At 41.3% G+C, this 21038-nt stretch overlaps 1 protein-coding gene across 2 annotated transcripts in view; it reads right to left on the bottom strand.

The window, feature by feature from the left end:
• LOC128705682 (prolyl endopeptidase FAP) overlaps positions 1–21038 on the bottom strand; it is a 593907-nt gene that overhangs the window by 531139 nt on the left and 41730 nt on the right. The window lies entirely within an intron of this gene.

The following is a 21038-nucleotide window of genomic DNA, read 5'->3' as shown; positions in this document are numbered from 1 at the left end:
ACACCTCCCAGGGTGTGTATTTCTCACAGCATATATACGCTGAGAGAAATACACTTCCCAGGGTGTGTATTTCTCACAGCATATATATACGTTGAGAGAAATACACCTTCCAGGGTGTGTATTTCTCACAGCATATATACGTTGAGAGAAATACACCTTCCAGGGTGTGTATTTCTCACAGCATATATACGTTGAGAGAAATACACCTTCCAGGGTGTGTATTTCTCACAGCATATATATGCTGAGAGAAATACACTTCACAGGGTGTGTATTTCTCACAGCATATATACGCTGAGAGAAATACACTTCACAGGGTGTGCATTTCTCACAGCATATATACGTTGAGAGAAATACACTTCACAGGGTGTGTATTTCTCACAGCATATATACGCTGAGAGAAATACACCTCCCAGGGTGTGTATTGCTCACAGCACATATACGCTGAAAAATACACCTCCCAGGGTGTGTATATCTTGTCATAGAAATGCACTTATCGGTGTATAAAAAAATATCATTAAGGGAGAATGGAAAACAACGATATATAGTTACACAAGTTTTTAAAATGTTCGTTTCTTAGTTTGTACCAAAACAATGCAAGAAGCCAAACTAAAAATTACGTAATACAATATAATGTATATGTAACAATTCGCAAACAGGCGAAATTATTTACAAATATTATTTCTCAGTCAACAGCAGGATTCGAACCTTCACACTCTACGACAAAGTACGTAGCTTTCTCCACTCCACTGGGATCTGGTCGAGTGGAGAAGGTATTACGTACCTTGATGTAGAGTGTGTAGGTTCGAATCCTGCTGTTGACTGAGAGATCATGTTTGTACAATATAATCCGAGTGTCCTCGGATCACGAGAAAAACATGTAGCTGAGCTGCATGCGGGATTCTTGTAGGATCATTAGCCCAGAGGTAAGGTGATGCGTACATTGTGTTGTCTCTGTAGGCGGTACAAGGTTCGTAGGGTCAAGTGCTGGGCTGCCGCAGTTTGGTAAATGATATATATATATATATATATATATATATATATATATATATATATATATATATATATATATATATATATATATATATATATATATATATATATATATATATATATATATATATATATATATATATATATGTCGTGTCCAATAGGTAAAATTGATCAATTAGCAAGAACTCAAAAATAAATTGTTTCTAAAATTTTCTCTTATACGTTTAAAGACTTTTTTTCATTTAGGTTAATGTAACAATTAATAATTATGTACCAAAAGAATCTTAGAAACTTACCTAACCTTATTATAACAAGTGCAATTTAATTTAGCCTAATCCAACTAAATATATTTTTGATTAATTTACAATAATTTAATAATAAACATACACAATGAAAAATATTTTTTCGTTAGGTTCAGAATGATTTTTGCGAAATTAATGCATACACAAATTTTAGCTTGCCTTATTCGGCAAGAAGAGCGTTGCTATTTAAGCCAAAATCGCAGATTTTACCTATTTTGTTAATAATAGCTTCTCGATCTCCCACTGCATCTGATACTTTATGTATTTTCTCACACTGTTGACATTCTTCACGAAGCCTCATTTCAGTTTCTTCCATTTATTTTACATGTCATTTATCTACATTATATTCACTCATCCTTCTCAGTATTATTCTCATTTCAAGAATTAGACACATGTGCAACACTTGGGTATTTTTAATGAGGAAACGTTTCGCCACACAGTGGCTTCATCAGTCTATACAAAGGAGAATCGTGAAGAACAGGAGGAGTTTGAGGTAATCAGTCCCTCAGCCTTGAGTCGATGTAATTAGTCCATCAATCTTGAAAAAAATACAGCATATGTGGGAAGAAGTGGCTTATATACTGTAGGCAGACGGTGGGGTGCAGCAGTCGTAGGTGGTATCACATTTGCCCAGTGTGGAAGTAGGTCGTGCCCAAGGGTTAGGCAAGAGAAGAATTCCCAAGTAATAAGACCCCAAGAAGTTGCAGTGTTAGACAGGATTGTAGACGTGATGAATGGTTTTGAAAACCGAAAAGTTGAAGAACTGAGACACTTATGCAACATATGGGAATCTTTATTGAAGAAATGTTTCGCCACACAGTGGCTTCATCAGTCCAATACGAAGTAGAAATGTGTAAGGAGATGAGGAGTTTAAGGCAATCAGTCCCTCAGCCTGGAATCGATGTGTTCAGTCCATCACTCTTGTAGGAAGTACAGCACAGGGCCAGAGAGGTGGCTTATATACTGCAGTCAGGCGAGTCGAAGCAGAAGGCGGGATCACAGTGGGACCTGCCACTAGTGTAAGTAGGTCGTCGTCCAAAGGTTGGACAAGCGTTGAAGAAGTCTTTGTACCAAGATCCAATGATGTTGCAGTATCTGACCATCACAGTATTACCATCACCATCACTTTAGCACCATCGCTGTAGCACCATCGCAGTAGTACCATCACAGTATCACCATCACTGTAGCACCATCACTGTAGCACCATGGCCATATCACCATCACAGTAACACCATCACAGTATCACCATCACTGTAGCACCATAACAGTATCACCATCACTGTAGCACCATCACAGTAGCACCATCACTGTAGCATCATTACAGTATCACCACAGTAGCACCATCACAGTATCAACATCACTGTAGCACCATCACTGTAGCACCATCACAGTAGTACCATCACAGTATCACCATCACTGTACCACTATTACAATATCACCGTTACTGTAGCATTATCACAGTATCACCATCACAGTGGCACCATCATAGTACCATAACAGCACCATCACTGCAGCACTATCACAGTATCACCATCACTGTAGCACCATCACAGTAGCACCATCATAGTACCATAACAGTAGCACCATCACAGTATCACCATCACTGTAGCACCATCACTGTAGCACCATCACTGTATCACCGTCACAGTAGCACTATCACTGTATCACCATCACAGCATCACCGTAGCACCATCACAGTATCACCATCACAGTATCACCAACACTGTAGCACCATCATAGTATCACCATCGCAGTATCACCATCACAGTATCACCATCACAGAAGCACCATCGCTGTAGCACCATCACTGTATCACCATCACTGTAGCACCATCACAGTAGGACCATCACAGTAGGACCATCACAATATCACCATCACTGTAGCACCATCACAGTATCACCATCACAGTATCGTCATCACTGTAGCACCATCACAGCAGCACCATCACAGTATCACCATCACTGTAGCGCCATCACTGTAGCACCATCACAGTAGCACTATCACTGTAGCACCATCACAATAGCTCCATCACTGTAGCACCATCACAGTAGCACCATCGCAGTACCATAACAGTAGCACCATCACTGTAGCACCATCACAGTAGCACCATCACTGTAGCACCATCACAGTAGCACCATCACTGCTGCACCATCACAGTATCACTGTAGAGATCACCGCAAAACATCACTGATCATCAGTCTCCCACAAAACACTGGGATGAGAAAATTGCTCATTCACCTCTAAATGCGGCAGCTTTACGAGGCTACTTGTGTTGCCTAAGCCATATTTAGGTGCAATAAGCCATGTCTGCGCCAGATGACCCCTATGTACGTCTTTTAAGCCGTAATTGGATTCAACGAGTCACATACCGTAACATATTCATGCCCTACATGAGCTGTAACTCATCACTAATTTGAAACATTAGTACGTCCATTTACTCCGGTTGGAGTAAAATTTAGGTCGATCCCGGAAAAAAAATTTCCATAGAAATAATTTTGTTGTCATGTGGTGGAGAAATATGTCGTAAATTACATATTTAAAATCACCATTAATTCCTTTTTTTGGGAATTATTTTTTTACAAGTATTTCTAGTATGGACCTTTCATGGCTTTTGTTGTCTCATTTTAAGTCACGGGAATTGGCGGCGAAGAACCCAGTTGATGGAAATATAAACACATCATAAAAATCTTTGAAAGAGTGCTAAGAAGCAGGATTGCAAATCACCTGGATTCCCAAAATCTGCACAATCCAGGGCAACATGGGTTCAGGGCAGGTCGCTCCTGCCTCTCACAACTACTGGATCACTATGACATGGCCTTGGATGCACTGGAAGAAAATCAGAATGCAGATGTAATATACACAGACTTTGCAAAAGCATTTGACAAATGCGATCATGGCGTAATAGCCCATAAAATACGTGCTAAAGGAATAACTGGGAAAGTGGGGAGATGGATCTTCAACTTCCTAACAAATCGAACACAAAGAGTAGTGGTCAACAGAGTTAAATCGGAGGCTGCCATAGTGAAGAGCTCTGTTCCACAAGGCACAGTACTCGCCCCCATCTTATTCCTTATCCTCATATCAGACATAAACAGAGATATACACCACAGCACCGTATCATCCTTTGCGGATGATACTAGGATCTGCATGAGGCTGTCATCTGCTGAGGACGCGGTTAACCTCCAAGAAGATATAAACAAAGTTTTCCAGTGGGCAACGGTAAACAATATGATGTTCAATGAGGACAAATTCCAACTACTCCGTTATGGAAAACTGGAGGAGATAATAACTAGAACAGAGTATACTACTGACTCCGGCCATACAATAGAGCGGAAAAATAATGTAAGGGACCTGGGAGTAGTAATGTCTGAGGATCTCACTTTCAAGGATCACAACAGTGCCACGATCGCACGTGCAAAGAAAATGATAGGATGGATAATGAGAACTTTCAAAACGAGAGATGCCAAGCCCATGATGATCCTTTTCAAATCACTTGTTCTCTCTAGGCTGGAATACTGCTGTACATTAACATCTCCATACAAAGCAGGTGAAATCGCAGATCTAGAGAGTGTACAGAGATCCTTTACTGCACGTATAAGTTCTGTCAAGCACCTTAACTACTGGGAACGCTTGGAAGCACTTGACTTGTACTCGTTGGAACGCAGGAGGGAGAGATATATCATAATCTACACTTGGAAAATCTTGGAAGGAATGGTCCCAAATCTGCACACAGAAATCACTCCCTACGAAAGTAAAAGACTGGGCAGGCGATGCAAAATGCCGCCAATAAAAAGTAGGGGCGCCATTGGTACACTAAGAGAAAACACCATAAGTGTCCGGGGCCCAAAACTGTTCAACAGCCTCCCATCAAGCATTAGGGGAATTGCCAATAAACCCCTGGCTGCCTTCAAGAGAGAGCTGGACAGATACCTAAAGTCGGTGCCGGATCAGCCGGGCTGTGGCTCGTACGTCGGACTGCGTGCGGCCAGCAGTAACAGCCTAGTTGATCAGGCCCTGATCCATCGGGGGGCCTGGTCGTGGACCGGGCCGCGGGGGCGTTGATCCCCGGAATAACCTCCAGGTAACCTCCAGGTAACATAAGCAGTATAATGTGATCCTTTATTGACAGCGTTTCACCCACATAGTGGGCTTTATCAAGTCAGAAACAGATCTACCAGGGTGAGTATTTATAGGATGGAGTCAGGTGGAGAATGCCATTTAATCAACTACAGAAACGCAAGACTTATCGCCAGAGAAGACAACACTCAATACCGAAGAATCCTGGAATCATCGCTTATCTGTATATCCAACAACTTCAACCAGAACAACGGCCTCTATAACATTGCTGAACCACTTGCCAAGAAACTTCATCGTTATCCCACATAAGAATATAAGAATGAAGGAAAGCTGCAGAAGATCTACTCATATACTTGTCCAATCTCTTTTTAAAGCTACCCAAGGTCCTAACCTCTATAACCCTACTCAGAAGATTGTCATGTGCAGGTTCAGATCCAACCTACCCAGCATTCTCCACCTGACTCCATCCTATAAATACTCACCCAGGTGAGTATTGACTTGATAAAGCCCACTGTATGGGCGAAACGTTGTCAATAAAGGATCACATTATACTGCTTATGTGTTTATATTTCAATTGTGTCGGTATTTTATACTATTTATTTCCAACCCAGTTGATAATAGTCTTAAACACGTTGATATCCAAAGCGGTTTCTTAATGTGTCACTGAAATGCTAAACAAAACAAGCAGGAATTATCTGGTATGCGAAACAGTTCAATAAATAATTTACATGATTTTTCTTTTTCAGTATTTGTGGCGAGTGTGAATGTAATGTGAAGTGAACAATATTGACAACAACATGAATGAACACTTTGAAGAACAGCCATTAGAGGCTGATGGTGGTGTTACTGTACATGTCTTATGTAATGGAAACTGTTATTTACCTCGATTTCAACAATTAAGATCCAATAATAGTTGGTAGAAGGAGTCTGGATAAGCTCCTTAAACACAGTCAAATTCTTAAAGACAGTGAACTGCGTTACTTTCCAGACCAGGTGGGGAGGACTATGTATCTCCTCTCGGCAGTGTCTTCTCTGGGTGTGTTAAAGAGAAGATACAGCTGAGACGAGATATACGCAGTCCTCCCCACCAACTCCATTGCCAAACACGTTTCCATCATCTTTTCCTCTGCAGGGGTATAAATAATCCCTTGTAATGACTGCAGTAAATTATATGTGGGCGAAACATCCAGAGACCTCCAAACACGTATTTCAGAACACCAGTACGCAGACAGATCGGACGATTTAAGAAATGCCTGTGTTCAACACCGAAAATCACACAACCATTTAATCAACTACAGAAACGCAAGACTTATCGCCAGAGAAGAAAACACTCAATGGTTTAGAAAGACACGTAAGCAAACACTATGACATAATTTATTAGAAAACGTTTCGGTCCTGGGACCTTGATCACTTCTAACATACAGAGGTATAAAGACATTATATATAGGCGGAGAGTGAGGTGTGAGTGACGCATGGTGACCTGAAGAATGCCATGTTGGGATGAGGACGGGTAGACGATGAGATCATGTGACTCCTGTGTTGTTGGGTTGGTGGTGCTTAGCCTGCATAAGTATCATGTATGCTAATGTTTTTGAAATTTTGTGGTTTCCAGTGTTACGTTCTACTGTGTCCGTGACGGCGATTAGTGAGGCTTCTAGGCACCGTCGGCGTCTGAGGTCTGGTTCGGTGAGAACGAGTTGTGCCTCATTCCAGTTCATCAAATGCCCCGTGGAGTCTCTGTGGAGAACACAGGCGTACCTTAAATCGTCTCTGTTATAGGCATTTCGATGCTCGTTCAGGCGGACCGCAAGATCTCTGCCTGTCTCGCCTACATATTTCTTTGGACAGAATCCACAGGGAATGTTGTAGACGCCTGCTGTAGAAGTTAGAGGTGTGGGGCTGCGTTTCGTAGTGAGGTCTTTGATAGATGATGTGTTTATGGTGGAAACGTTGATGTTACTCATAGCAACTGCCCGGCGAGTATTCATGGCAACTTTACCACATGGAAGCACTATGAACTGCTTAGAGGGCTGTTCCATGGGTGGTTTGTTGAGGATAGCTTGTGCCTTGAGTCTGCAATCTCGGATGAAGAAAGATGGGAACTGAAGATGTGTAAAGGCTTGTGTTGTGTAAATACATTCTTCTTCAAGAAAACAAGGGCTGGAGATGCGAGGAGCTCTCAAGAAGAAGCCAATGAGGACTCCTCTTTTAGTGCGGGTGTCTTGCTGTGAATAAAAATGCATAAGACCGTCCTTGTTGGTAGGTTTTCTATACACTTTGAAGAGAAGTTTGTCACTGTCGGGAGATCTGCACAGGAGAACGTCGAGTAAAGGAAGTTTGCCCTCGTTTTCGAGTTTAAGTGTAAACTTTATTGATGGTTCGGCTGCACTGATCTTGGTAGGTAAGACACATAGGCAACAGTTAGGCAACTTTATTTCGAAACGTTTCGCCTACACAGTAGGCTTCTTCAGTCGAATACAGAAAGTAGGCAGGAACAGTAGAGATGTGAAGACGATGTAATCAGTCCATCACCCTTGAAGTCGTAGAATTTGAGGTTGTCAGTCCCTCAGCCTGGAGAAGTTCAGTTCCATGGTCAGATCTTGTTGAGAAGGGCCTGGATATTGAGACAAGATCAACAAGATCAATGCAGCAGTTTAGAGTTTAGAGAGCATTTGATTTAAAATTATGATAACTTAGGTGTTTTTGCACAAACCCACAAGAGACTTTACTAAATATTGATTACAGATTGTAAACATGTATTATTATTATTGTATATCGCTATGTTTATGCCAGTGACACATACACACACACACACACACACACACACACACACACACACACACACACACACACACACACACACACACACACACAAATATATATATATATATATATATATATATATATATATAAACACTGAACTCTGGCTGAAGGAGACTCGAACCTACGAACCTTAGGACAAGGTACGCAGTGCATTACCAATCTACCCACACTGGACCAATACCTTGGCGTGTAGCATGCGCTACACGTTTGATCCAAGGCAGCCAGCTTTCAGGGAGAAGGCTTACAGCTTTTCATCTCATCCCCTGCATGCATCAGCCTTACTAGAGATTTGAACAATGCAAGGAATTCGCGAGAGCATGCGAAATATACACAAACACTGATCTCTGGCTGAAGGAGACTCGAGTCTCCTTCAGCCAGAGATCAGTGTTTGTGTATATTTCGCATGCTCTCGCGAATTCCTTGCATATATATATATATATATATATATATATATATATATATATATATATATATATATATATATATATATATATATATATATATATATATATATATATGTATGTATATATGTATATATATATTTATTAACACACTGGCCGATTCCCACCAAGGCAGGGTGGTCCGAAAAAGAAAAACTTTCACCATCATTCACTCCATCACTGTCTTGCCAGAAGGGTGCTTTACACTACAGTTTTTAAACTGCAACATTAACACCCCTCCTTCAGAGTGCAAGCACTGTACTTCCCATCTCCAGGACTCAAGTCCGGCCTGCCGGTTTCCCTGAATCCCTTCATAAATGTTACTTTGCTCACACTCCAACAGCACGTCAAGTATTAAAAACCATTTGTCTCCATTCACTCCTATCAAACACGCTCACGCATGCCCGCTGGAAGTCCAAGCCCCTCGCACACAAAACCTCCTTTACCCCCTCCCTCCAACCTTTCCTAGGCCGACCCCTACCCCGCCTTCCTTCCACTACAGACTGATACACTCTTGAAGTCATTCTGTTTCGCTCCATTCTCTCTACATGTCCGAACCACCTCAACAACCCTTCCTCAGCCCTCTGGACAACAGTTTTGTCAATCCCGCACTCCTCCTAACTTCCAAACTACGAATTCTCTGCATTATATTCACACCACACATTGCCCTCAGACATGACATCTCCACTGCCTCCAGCCTTCTCCTCGCTGCAACATTCATCACCCATGCTTCACACCCATACAGGAGTGTTGGTAAAACTATACTCTCATACATTCCCCTCTTTGCCTCCAAGGACAAATCTTTGCTTCCAAGGACAAAGTTCTTTGCCTCCACAGACTCCTAAGTGCACCGCTCACTCTTTTCCCCTCATCAATTCTATGATTCACCTCATCTTTCATAGACCCATCCGCTGACACGTCCACTCCCAAATATCTGAATACATTCACCTCCTCCATACTCTCTCCCTCCAATCTGATATCCAACCTTTCATCACCTAATCTTTTTGTTATCCTCATAACCTTACTCTTTCCTGTATTCACTTTCAATTTCTTCTTTTACATACCCAACCAAATTCATCCACCAACCTCTGCAACTTCTCTTCAGAATCACCCATGAGCACAGTGTCATCAGCAAAGAGCAACTGCGAGAACTCCCACTTTATGTGTGATTCTTTATCTTTTAACTCCACACCTCTTGCCAAGACCCTCGCATTTACTTCTCTTACAACCCCATCTTTAAATATATTGAACAAACACGGTGACATCACACATCCTTGTCTAAGGCGTACTTTTACTGGGAAATAATCTCCCTCTTTCCTACATACTCTAACTTGAGCCTCACTATCCTCGTAAAAACTCTTCACTGTTTTCAGTAACCTACCTCCTACACCATACACCTGCAACATCTGCCACATTGCCCCCCCCCCTATCCACCCTGTCATACGCCTTTTCCAAATCCATAAATGCCACAAAAACCTCTTTAGCCTTATCTAAATACTGTTCACTTATATGTTTCACTGTAAACATCTGGTCCACACACACACACACACACACACAAACACACACACACACACACACACACACACACACACACACACACACACACACACACACACACACACACACACACACACACACACACACACACACACACACACACACACACACACATATATATATATATATATATATATATATATATATATATATATATATATATATATGCCGAGAGAATTACACCTCTCGGTATATATGTTGCATTAAGATATGTCAAGTATGATTTAGAAGTAGTTATTTTACGTATGTTTTAGCAATGTCAAGTAAGGCTGTTAAGTTAGTTTTAGCCCAAGAAATTAAACTATGAGATCGAAATTTCTGATTTTTTTAAGTCTGTAAATACATTAAGTTCGTCCACACTCCCTCTAGTATGATGTTCAATCTTTCAGTGACTGGAATTTTTCTGTATTTTCATTCCCTTGCTCATTTCTTTGTTCACTTTCAATTTCCTTCTTATACAAACCCCAAACTTTTCCATCAACATTTAATAATGACAGTAATAATAATAATAATAATAATAATAATAATAATAATAATAATAATAATAATAATAATAATAATAATAATAATAATAATTACAGCAACCCAATAATAACAATAAATAATCATTTTATTATTATTGCTACTGCATCTTGACCACGTTCGTTGTAGTTTATAATAATTATGATTCAACAGCCACTTATCCCCAGCACCATATTTAGTCTAGTTCTCGATAAAAAACAACCACACACAGATAATAATCAGCTAAAATAACGACCTAATTTTATGTAACTAATATAGCAGAGCCACGCACTGCTAGTGTTATGTTAGGTGCTACTCGACTCACCTATACTTCCTTATTATCACATATGCATGTGATAAACTCTTAGCATATATGTACCGAAAGTTTGCTTTAATCCTTATATAGGGCATTAATTAATGTATTCTTTTCTGGTGTTGAACAAGTGACATGCAGCCTTAATGACACTCGTGTGCCATAATTAACCAGCCAACCATTTTATTATCCAAGGACGCATAATAGGATCATTTTTTTTCCTTATATTGGGTGAGAAGCCTGCCATCATGTCTCATGATGTGAAATTTCATTTTTGTCACATGTACCGGTGAGTGTAGCCTCGATCATGTGCTGCAATGGAGTGGCTCATCAATGAACTTAAGCCTCGAGTTTGAGAAACAAAATTGAAAAGCAAATTGCCACCAGCTTTCTTACTGCCTATTATCTTTTAAGATCAAACACTATTATAATTTACACTAAGACTAAAAAAAAACATCAGAATTTCTAGAGACAGAAGAATACTTGGAATTCTAAATTCAAAAGATGTAGTGTTTCTGACAGGAACTGTAAAGCTGTACCGTAACCCAGAGTATTTTTTTTATGCAAGACTTACGCTGAGAAGTTCTTCAGACTGAGATGGCACGTCTGGAAGGATACTGGAGGAGTATTTACTCTAACACGGAAGTCTGGAAAGGTGTTGGAGGTCTGTCTCACACGTTAAGTTAGGTAAGAGTCGTCAGGAAAATGGACAAGTGTTTCTTGATGCGGGTCTTAGTCATATTAAGACCCGCCACTGGAACTTTTGGTCATCTGACCGAGGCCTTCCACTGGTTTGTCCCTCCACCACTTTAAAAATGAATATTATCATTATATCCTCCCACAGGAAAGTCTGAGGAAAGAACTAGTACCTATATTTTAACATTTTCTTTCAGAGGTCAAACTATTCAAGAAAACGTTAAAATATAGCATACAGTGTGGAACATACAGTGAGGAACATACAGTGTGGAACATACAGTGTGGAACATACAGTGAGGAACATACAGTGTGGAACATACAGTGTGGAACATACAGTGTGGAACATACAGTGAGGAACATACAGTGTGGAACATACAGTGTGGAACATACAGTGAGGAACATACAGTGTGGAACATACAGTGTGGAACATACAGTGTGGAACATACAGTGTGGAACATACAGTGAGGAACATACGTTTAGGAACATACAGTGTGGAACATACAGTGTGGAACATACAGTGTGGAACATACAGTGTGGAACATACAGTGTGGAACATACAGTGTGGAACATACAGTGTGGAACATACAGTGTGGAACATACAGTGTGGAACATACAGTGAGGAACATACAGTGTGGAACATACAGTGTGGAACATACAGTGTGGAACATACAGTGTGGAACATACAGTGTGGAACATACAGTGTGGAACATACAGTGTGGAACATACAGTGTGGAACATACAGTGTGGAACATACAGTGTGGAACATACAGTGTGGAACATACAGTGTGGAACATACAGTGTGGAACATACAGTGTGGAACATACAGTGAGGAACATACAGTGTGGAACATACAGTGTGGAACATACAGTGTGGAACATACAGTGTGGAACATACAGTGTGGAACATACAGTGTGGAACATACAGTGTGGAACATACAGTGTGGAACATACAGTGTGGAACATACAGTGAGGAACATACAGTGAGGAACATACAGTGAGGAACATACAGTGAGGAACATACAGTGTGGAACATACAGTGTGGAACATACAGTGTGGAACATACAGTGAGGAACATACAGTGAGGAACATACAGTGAGGAACATACAGTGAGGAACATACAGTGAGGAACATACAGTGTGGAACATACAGTGAGGAACATACAGTGAGGAACATACAGTGAGGAACATACAGTGAGGAACATACAGTGAGGAACATACAGTGAGGAACATACAGTGAGGAACATACAGTGAGGAACATACAGTGAGGAACATACAGTGAGGAACATACAGTGAGGAACATACAGTGAGGAACATACAGTGTGGAACATACAGTGAGGAACATACAGTGTGGAACATACAGTGTGGAACATACAGTGTGGAACATACAGTGAGGAACATACAGTGTGGAACATACAGTGAGGAACATACAGTGAGGAACATACAGTGTGGAACATACAGTGTGGAACATACAGTGAGGAACATACAGTGAGGAACATACAGTGAGGAACATACAGTGTGGAACATACAGTGTGGAACATACAGTGAGGAACATACAGTGAGGAACATACAGTGTGGAACATACAGTGAGGAACATACAGTGAGGAACATACAGTGTGGAACATACAGTGAGGAACATACAGTGTGGAACATACAGTGAGGAACATACAGTGAGGAACATACAGTGTGGAACATACAGTGAGGAACATACAGTGTGGAACATACAGTGTGGAACATACAGTGAGGAACATACAGTGAGGAACATACAGTGTGGAACATACAGTGAGGAACATACAGTGTGGAACATACAGTGTGGAACATACAGTGTGGAACATACAGTGTGGAACATACAGTGTGGAACATACAGTGTGGAACATACAGTGAGGAACATACAGTGTGGAACATACAGTGAGGAACATACAGTGAGGAACATACAGTGAGGAACATACAGTGAGGAACATACAGTGAGGAACATACAGTGTGGAACATACAGTGTGGAACATACAGTGTGGAACATACAGTGAGGAACATACAGTGAGGAACATACAGTGAGGAACATACAGTGAGGAACATACAGTGAGGAACATACAGTGAGGAACATACAGTGTGGAACATACAGTGTGGAACATACAGTGAGGAACATACAGTGAGGAACATACAGTGTGGAACATACAGTGTGGAACATACAGTGAGGAACATACAGTGAGGAACATACAGTGAGGAACATACAGTGAGGAACATACAGTGAGGAACATACAGTGAGGAACATACAGTGAGGAACATACAGTGAGGAACATACAGTGAGGAACATACAGTGAGGAACATACAGTGAGGAACATACAGTGAGGAACATACAGTGAGGAACATACAGTGAGGAACATACAGTGAGGAACAAACAGTGAGGAACATACAGTGAGGAACATACAGTGAGGAACATACCGTGAACATACAGGAACATACAGTGAGGAACATACAGTGAGGAACATACAGTGAGGAACATACAGTGAGGAACATACAGTGAGGAACATACAGTGAGGAACATACAGTGAGGAACATACAGTGTGGAACATACAGTGAGGAACATACAGTGAGGAACATACAGTGAGGAACATACAGTGAGGAACATACAGTGAGGAACATACAGTGAACATACAGTGAGGAACATACAGTGAGGAACATACAGTGAACATACAGGAACATACAGTGAGGAACATACAGTGAGGAACATACAGTGTGGAACATACAGTGAGGAACATACAGTGAGGAACATACAGTGAGGAACATACAGTGAGGAACATACAGTGAGGAACATACAGTGAGGAACATACAGTGTGGAACATACAGTGAGGAACATACAGTGAGGAACATACAGTGAGGAACATACAGTGAGGAACATACAGTGAGGAACATACAGTGAGGAACATACAGTGAGGAACATACAGTGAGGAACATACAGTGAGGAACATACAGTGAGGAACATACAGTGAGGAACATACAGTGAGGAACATACAGTGAGGAACATACAGTGAGGAACATACAGTGAGGAACATACAGTGTGGAACATACAGTGAGGAACATACAGTGTGGAACATACAGTGAGGAACATACAGTGAGGAACATACAGTGAGGAACATACAGTGAGGAACATACAGTGAGGAACATACAGTGAGGAACATACAGTGAGGAACATACAGTGAGGAACATACAGAGAGGAACATACAGTGAACATACAGTGAAACATACAGTGAACATACAGGAACATACAGTGAGGAACATACAGTGAGGAACATACAGTGAGGAACATACAGAGAGGAACATACAGTGAGGAACATACAGTGAGGAACATACAGTGAGGAACATACAGTGAGGAACATACAGTGAGGAACATACAGTGATGAACATACAGTGAACATACAGGAAACATACAGTGAGGAACATACAGTGAGGAACATACAGTGAGGAACATACAGTGAGGAACATACAGTGAGGAACATACAGTGAGGAACATACAGTGAGGAACATACAGTGAGGAACATACAGTGAGGAACATACAGTGAGGAACATACAGTGAACATACAGTGAACATACAGTGAGGAACATACAGTGAGGAACATACAGTGAGGAACATACAGTGAGGAACATACAGTGAGGAACATACAGTGAGGAACATACAGTGAGGAACATACAGTGAGGAACATACAGTGAGGAACATACAGTGAGGAACATACAGTGAGGAACATACAGTGAGAAACATACAGTGAGGAACATACAGTGAGGAACATACAGTGAGGAACATACAGTGTGGAACATACAGTGAGGAACATACCGTGAACATACAGTGGAACATACAGTGAGGAACATACAGTGAGGAACATACAGTGAGGAACATACAGTGAACATACAGGAACATACAGTGAGGAACATACAGTGAGGAACATACAGTGAGTAACATACAGTGAGGAACATACAGTGTGGAACATACAGTGAGGAACATACAGTGAGTAACATACAGTGAGGAACATACAGTGAGGAACATACAGTGAGGAACATACAGTGAGGAACATACAGTGAACATACAGTGAACATACGGTGAGGAACATACAGTGAGGAACATACAGTGAGGAACATACAGTGAGGAACATACAGTGAGGAACATACAGTGAGGAACATACAGTGAGGAACATACAGTGAGGAACATACAGTGAGGAACATACAGTGAGGAACATACAGTGTGGAACATACAGTGAACATACAGTGAGGAACATACAGTGAGGAACATACAGTGAGGAACATACAGTGAGTAACATACAGTGAGGAACATACAGTGAGGAACATACAGTGAACATACAGTGAAACATACAGTGAGGAACATACAGTGAGGAACATACAGTGAGGAACATACAGTGAACATACAGTGAGGAACATACAGTGAGGAACATACAGTGAGGAACATACAGTGAACATACAGTGAACATACAGTGTGGAACATACAGTGAGGAACATACAGTGAGGAACATACAGTGAGGAACCTACAGTGAGGAACATACAGTGAGGAACCTACAGTGAGGAACATACAGTGAGGAACATACAGTGAGGAACATACAGTGTGGAACATACAGTGAGGAACATACAGAGAGGAACATACAGTGAGGAACATACAGTGAGGAACATACAGTGAGGAACATACAGAACATACAGTGAGGAACATACAGTGAGGAACATACAGTGAACATACAGAACATACAGTGAGGAACATACAGTGAGGAACATACAGTGAGTGAGGAACATACAGTGAGGAACATACAGTGAAACATACAGTGAGGAACATACAGTGAGGAACATACAGTGAGGAACATACAGGAACATACAGTGAGGAACATACAGTGAGGAACATACAGTGAGGAACATACAGTGAACATACAGAACATACAGTGAGGAACATACAGTGAGGAACATACAGTGAGGAACATACAGTGTGGAAAAGACAGTGAGGAACATGCAGTGAGGAACATACAGTGAGGAACATACAGTGAGGAACATACAGTGAGGAACATACAGTGAGGAACATACAGTGAGGAACATACAGTGAGGAACATACAGTGAGGAACATACAGTGAGGAACATACAGTGAGGAACATACAGTGAGGAACATACAGTGAGGAACATACAGTGAGGAACATACAGTGAGGAACATACAGTGAGGAACATACAGTGAGGAACATACAGTGAGGAACATACAGTGAGGAACATAAAGTGAGGACCATACAGTGAGGGACATACAGTGAACATACAGTGAAACATACAGTGAGGAACATACAGTGAGGAACATACAGTGAGGAACATACAGTGAGGAACATACAGTGAAACATACAGTGAGGAACATACAGTGAGGAACATACAGTGAGGAACATACAGTGAGGAACTTTCAGTGAGGAACATACAGTGAGGAACATACAGTGAGGAACATACAGTGAGGAACATACAGTGAGGAACATACAGTGAGGAACATACAGTGAGGAACATACAGTGAGGAACATACAGTGAGGAACATACAGTGAGGAACATACAGTGAGGAACATACAGTGAGGAACATACAGTGAGGAACATACAGTGAGGAACATACAGTGAGGAACATACAGTGAGGAACATACAGTGAGGAACATACAGTGAGGAACATACAGTGAACATACAGTGAAACATACAGTGAGGAACATACAGTGAGGAACATACAGTGAGGAACATACAGTGAGGAACATACAGTGAGGAACATACAGTGAGGAACATACAGTGAGGAACATACAGTGAGGAACATACAGTGAGGAACATACAGTGAGGAACATACAGTGAGGAACATACAGTGAGGAACATACAGTGAACATACAGTGGAACATACAGTGAGGAACATACAGTGAGGAACATACAGTGAGGAACATTCAGTGAGGAACATACAGTGAGGAACATACAGTGAGGAACATACAGTGAGGAACATACAGTGTGAAGCATACAGTGAGGAACATACAGTGAGGAACATACAGTGAGGAACATACAGTGAGGAACATACAGTGAGGAACATACAGTGAGGAACATACAGTGAGGAACATACAGTGTGAAGCATACAGTGAGGAACATACAGTGAGGAACATACAGTGAGGAACATACAGTGTGAAGCATACAGTGTGAAGCATACAGTGTGAAGCATACAGTGAGGAACATACAGTGAGGAACATACAGTGAGGAACATACAGTGAGGAACATACAGTGAGGAACATACAGTGAGGAACATACAGTGAGGAACATACAGTGAGGAACATACAGTGAGGAACATACAGTGAGGAACATACAGTGAGGAACATACAGTGAGGAACATACAGTGAGGAACATACAGTGAGGAACATACAGTGAGGAACATACAGTGTGGAACATACAGTGAGGAACATACAGTGAGGAACATACAGTGAGGAACATACAGTGAGGAACATACAGTGAGGAACATACAGTGAGGAACATACAGTGAACATACAGTGAGGAACATACAGGGAACATACATTGAGGAACATACAGTGATGAACATACAGTGAGGAACATACAGTGAGGAACATACAGTGAAGAACATACAGTGAGGAACATACAGTGAGGAACATACAGTGTGGAACATACAGTGAGGAACATACAGTGAACATACAGTGAGGAACATACAGTGAACATACAGGAACATACAGTGAGGAACATACAGTGAGGAACATACAGTGAGGAACATACAGTGAGGAACATACAGTGAGGAACATACAGTGAGGAACATACAGTGAGGAACATACAGTGAGGAACATACAGTGAGGAACATACAGTGAGGAACATACAGTGAGGAACATACAGTGAGGAACATACAGTGAGGAACATACAGTGAGGAACATACAGTGAGGAACATACAGTGAGGAACATACAGTGAGGAACATACAGTGAGGAACATACAGTGAGGAACATACAGTGAGGAACATACAGTGAGGAACATACAGTGAGGAACATACATACAGTGAACATACAGGAACATACAGTGAGGAACATACAGTGAGGAACATACAGTGAGGAACATGCAGTGAGGAACATACAGTGAGGAACATACAGTGAGGAACATACAGTGAGGAACATACAGTGAGGAACATACAGTGAGGAACATACAGTGAGGAACATACAGTGAACATACAGTGAACATACAGTGAGGAACATACAGTGAGGAACATACAGTGAGGAACATACAGTGAGGAACATACAGTGAGGAACATACAGTGAGGAACATACAGTGAGGAACATACAGTGAGGAACATGCAGTGAGGAACATACAGTGAGGAACATACAGTGAGGAACATACAGTGAGGAACATACAGTGAGGAACATACAGTGAGGAACATACAGTGAGGAACATACAGTGAGTGAGGAACATACAGTGAGGAACATACAGTGAGGAACATACAGTGAGGAACATACAGTGTGGAACATACAGTGAGGAACATACAGTGAGGAACATACAGTGAGGAACATACAGTGAGGAACATACAGTGAGGAACATACAGTGAGGAACATACAGTGAGGAACATACAGTGTGGAACATACAGTGAGGAACATACAGTGAGGAACATACAGTGAGGAACATACAGTGAGGAACATACAGTGAGGAACATACAGTGAGGAACATACAGTGAGGAACATACAGTGAGGAACATACAGTGAGGAACATACAGTGAGGAACATACAGTGAGGAACATACAGTGAGGAACATACAGTGAGGAACATACAGTGAGGAACATACAGTGAGGAACATACAGTGAGGAACATACAGTGAGGAACATACAGTGAGGAACATACAGTGAGGAACATACAGTGAGGAACATACAGTGAGGAACATACAGTGAGGAACATACAGTGAGGAACCTACAGTGAAACATACAGTGAGGAACATACAGTGAGGTGAGGAACATACAGTGAGGAACATACAGTGAGGAACATACAGTGAGGTGAGGAACATACAGTGAGGAACATACAGTGTGTGAGGAACATACAGTGAGGAACATACAGTGAGGAACATACAGTGAGGAACATACAGTGAGGAACATACAGTGAGGAACATACAGTGAGGAACATACAGTGAGGAACATACAGTGAGGAACATACAGTGAGGAACATACAGTGAGGAACATACAGTGAGGAACATACAGTCCGGAACATACAGTGAGGAACATACAGTGAGGAACATACAGTGAGGAACATACAGTGAGGAACATACAGTGAGGAACATACAGTGAAACATACAGTGAACATACAACATACAGTGAGGAACATACAGTGTGGAACATACAGTGAGGAACATACAGTGAGGAACATACAGTGAGGAACATACAGTGAAAAACATACAGTGAGGAACATACAGTGAGGAACATACAGTGAGGAACATACAGTGAGAAACATACAGTGAGGAACATACAGTGAGGAACATACAGTGAGGAACATACAGTGAGGAACATACAGTGAGGAACATACAGTGAGGAACATACAGTGAGGAACATACAGTGAAAAACAAACAGTGAGGAACATACAGTGAGGAACATACAGTGAGGAACATACAGTGAGGCACATACAGTGAGGAACATACAGTGAGGAACATACAGTGAGGAACATACAGTGAGGAACATACAGTGAACATACAGTGAACATACAGTGAACATACAGTGAAACATACAGTGAGGAACATACAGTGAGGAACATACAGTGAGGAACATACAGTGAACATACAGTGAACATACAGTGAACATACAGTGAGGAACATACAGTGTGGAACATACAGTGAGGAACATACAGTGAGGAACATACAGTGAACATACAGTGAAACATACAGTGAGGAACATACAGTGAGGAACATACAGTGAGGAACATACAGTGAGGAACATACAGTGAGGAACATACAGTGAGGAACATACAGTGAGGAACATACAGTGAGGAACATACAGTGAGGAACATACAGTGAGGAACATACAGTGAGGAACATACAGTGAGGAACATACAGTGAGGAACATACAGTGAGGAACATACAGTGAGGAACATACAGTGAGGAACATACAGTGAGGAACATACAGTGAGGAACATACAGTGAGGAACATACAGTGAACATACAACATACAGTGAGGAACATACAGTGAGGAACATACAGTGAGGAACATACAGTGAACATACAGTGAACATTCAGTGAATAACATACAGTGAGGAACATACAGTGAGGAACATACAGTGAGGAACATACAGTGAGGAACATACAGTGAGGAACATACAGTGAGGAACACACAGTGAGGAACATA

The sequence above is a fragment of the Cherax quadricarinatus genome, chromosome 10 (genome assembly GCF_038502225.1).
Source record: "Cherax quadricarinatus isolate ZL_2023a chromosome 10, ASM3850222v1, whole genome shotgun sequence".
Taxonomy (NCBI): Eukaryota; Metazoa; Arthropoda; class Malacostraca; order Decapoda; family Parastacidae; genus Cherax; species Cherax quadricarinatus.
This window is presented reverse-complemented; position numbering and strand designations above follow the sequence as displayed.